Source organism: Octodon degus, unplaced genomic scaffold, assembly GCF_000260255.1.
Source record: "Octodon degus isolate 3935 unplaced genomic scaffold, OctDeg1.0 scaffold00001, whole genome shotgun sequence".
Taxonomy (NCBI): domain Eukaryota; kingdom Metazoa; phylum Chordata; class Mammalia; order Rodentia; family Octodontidae; genus Octodon; species Octodon degus.
This window is the reverse complement of record NW_004524577.1, coordinates 3,158,881-3,162,339: the sequence shown is the minus strand read 5'-3', so window position 1 is coordinate 3,162,339 and position 3,459 is coordinate 3,158,881. Positions and strand designations below refer to the sequence as shown.

Genomic DNA, 3,459 nt, shown 5'->3' with positions numbered 1-3,459 from the left:
GGCCCTGCCCTGGTCCTCAGGTCCTCTGGCCCTGCCTCTCAGGCCCCACCCAGGTCCTCTGGCCCCGCCCCTCGGGCCCCGCCCTTGTCCTCAGGCCCCACCCAGGTCCTCTGGCCCTGCCCTGGTCCTCAGGCCCCGCCCCTCAGGCCCCACCTGGTCCTCAGGCTCCACCCAGGTCCTCTGGCCCCGCCTCTCAGGCCCCACCCTGGTCATCTGGCCCCGCCCAGGTCCTCTGGCCCCGCCTCTCAAGCCACGCATTGCTCCTCCAACCGTATCTGCGCCGTAACTTACACGAGGCTTTGCAGGGACAACCTGACACTAACCATGACAATGAGCTTATAGCTAAAGGTGATGCTCTGGGGTAGAGCCTGGCCGAAGGGACTGGGTGTCCGGAACATGGCCTGGAAGGGACCATCTCCTTCGCTGAGCTATTTCTCTTCTACTATGTCCCTCTTCTGGGCTGCCCTATCCTAGAGCCCGCTGATTACGGATTGAAACCTCTAGAACCTATGAGCCAAAATAAGTAGAAAATGCATTCTCTCCAGTTAAGTTTAGGTGTCAGATCCTGTGTCTCAGTCATAAGAAAGCAACCAAGACACAAATTCATTCCACAAACACCTAAGGGGCCCAGTCCTTCTCCAGGCGCTGTCCCAGGAGCCATCGACGGGGCCGTGAGCGCCTACGCGCATTCTCAGTCTGTCAGGCGGTGGCACCACGGGGCAGCGATAGCCCAGCAACGGTGACCTAGTTGGAGGCCTGCAGAAGGGCAGGGGGACCTCTCCAAATTCCATGCTATCCCACAGGGGCACGTGGGAACATCTGTGATACAAGTAGGTGTTGGAGAGAAGAAAAACGAAACAGGAAAGATGCCCGGAGCAGGAAGAATGGTTGTTAGCGCCTGATCGTCCTGACCATTTTCCATGGGGTGGACAGGCTCAGATGCTCAGCGACTGGCAGGCCAACGTGTCTCCAACCCAAATGTTCCAGAATTTTCTGGAAAGCTCATGAAATCATAAGACGTTTGGGTTGTTCCCCAGAAGTTTCCAAACTTTGCGGTGATGCTGGAAGTCTTCCTCTGTGGTGTGTGGAGCTCTGACACAGTGTAACATGGGACACCAACACCTCCAGCAGAAATGGCCTGCCCAAGGTCATTCTGCAAGTCAGTGGAGGACATGGCCTCTTGCATGTGTTCTGGCTTTTCTAAGGCTGCACACTCATCTCTGGACCCAGCCCACCCATCCTGCTGGAGTCTGGAGCAGTGTAAGCTCCTACTGGCTGGGTCTGAGTCACAGCCTACCTCTAGAGCTGCGGGTAGAATCAGTTTCACCAGGACTGCATCTTAATGTATGTTTGTTCTTTCTCCTAATTCCAAACTGCCTTGTACCTACAGAGCATTTCTGACATTATGCATGTGGCTTTTTGTCACACTGACCAATCTCCAAACACCAGGTGGGTGTCCTGCCATTTAATGAATGACTCTGGGCACCAGGAGTTCATACAGCAGGTATCGTAGGTGAGGGCCCAGTCCCACAAGACTGCTTCCCTGTACTATGCCACTTGTAAGCCTTGACTTCTGGAACTTCTGATTAATCACCTCATAATAGAGCCTCCCAGGACCACTTTGGATCCAGTATTTTGCTTGAATGTCTCACAGAAGCCAGGAAAATAGTTTTTTTTTTTTTTTTTTTTTTTTTTTTTTACTATATTTCAGGTTTGCTACAAAAGGACAGCACTGAGGAGCAGTCAGAGCGAGGCAATGCCATGGACAAAGAATAAGGGAAGGAGGCAGGACTGCCGTGACCTCTGGGCGCCCCGTCTGCCAAGGGCCACCCGTGTTCAGTAAGTTGGAAGCTTGGTGAACCTCAGGGTCCAGGAGTTTTCTGGAGGTTTCTTTATGCAGTCATGGTTCACTCAGTCTTCATCCTGTTGCCTCTAGTGTCTCTGGAGAGGTGGGGCTAGGAGCGCCCCATCATGACCTTCTGCCTCTCTTGGGTCCTTGCCCTCACTCTGGCAAAAGGTGAAGAAATGGGGCTCTGCCCAGGAAATGGGCGAGTCAGGACCGATAGAGTGCCAAAGTGGATTTAATGTGTGGTAAAGACAGAGAAAGCAGGTGAGGTGCTTTCTGAGCAGCAGAGTGGCGCAGTAAGAGAGAAGCACGCTGCTTGGGTGCTCCAGCAGGCGGCGGAGGATGAGCCTAGCATTGACTGGCTTGGGCCAGGCCGATCAGGATCTTAGCCTCTGGGGAGGCGACCAGGTCGGCATACAGCAAGTGTACCACTTTCGTAAGGGATACAATCGGTGCTTCTCTTTTTTCCAAGTACACGGGACACAAGAAGCACGTGATGATCTTCCGGTCATTGGCCATGGAGGCGCACAGGATCCATTTTATAATGTTGGTCATCTATGTGTCACCCTTTTGTTGTTGTTTTGTTTGTTTATGCCTCTCTGATTTGCTCCTGCAAACTCCTCTCCTGTCCCCGGAGGGACTGAAAGCTCCAACCCTCTAGTCACATAGTTGCTCGCTCTGGTCACCAGCTCCCTCCTGAATCTCTCTGGAGGCCCAGCAAGAGTCTGCTCGTTAGCATGAGCCTCACTGTGGTTGCAAGGGTTTATTACGAATGACAAAAAAGATGCTCTTATCACTTCTGCCACTCAAGAAATTCTAAGGATTTTAGAAACTCCTGTGCCAGAAATCGGGAACTAAAAACAAACACGCATTTCTTATGATGTCACAGTATCAGAATTCTCCAAATGAAAATAAATGGAGGAGCGACATATGGTTGGCATAACACTGAAATAACATAGTCTATAGTGTACACACTATGAGGAGAGTATAATCGGCTACTTGGACAAAAGCACACCATACGTAAGAGCAGAGGCTCTGAGGGGCGGTGTCCACGTTCAAGATCCCACTGGCTGCGACCCTCAGGAAGTTAGGTGGTCACCGTTGTAACAGAGGAGCGTGGCAGTGCCTGGTTCCTGGGGCTGCTGTGAGGACCGGTTGAGAACCTATAACACAGTGAGCACAGCCCCTGGCGCACCCTGAGTGCTCACCAAGTGTGTCCTCTTCATCCTGGAGTGTGGGAAGAGGCCAGCTGGTTCCTGACCTCAGTCTGAATCAGCTTAATGCCTGCCGTAGAGCTCAGCCTTCACCATAGAATATAAGCTTCCTATTTAATTTCTTCCTGCATAGGGCAGAAAAGGTGAAGTTTCTGAAGTTGGGTTCATGGCTCTGGGAATCAGTCCTGAAGCAATTCACAAACCCACACATTTGATTCCCTCTCCTCTCCACCCCTCTTCTTTTTCTTTTCTTTTCCTTTCCTTTCCTTTCTTTTGAGATAGGGTCTTACTGTGTTGCCTCAGCTGGCTCTGAACTTCTGGTCTGTGTTAATCAGCTTTCTGTTGCTGTGAGCAAATACCTGAGAAAATCCAAGTGATGGAGGAAAGATTTATTTTGGC

The 3,459-nt window shown here is 51.6% G+C and overlaps 1 pseudogene; it reads right to left on the bottom strand.

Annotated features, from left to right (window-relative positions):
* LOC101583932 overlaps positions 1 to 2,365 on the bottom strand; it is a 26,528-nt pseudogene extending 24,163 nt beyond the window's left edge.
* Between the last annotated feature and the right edge of the window lie 1,094 nt (positions 2,366 to 3,459).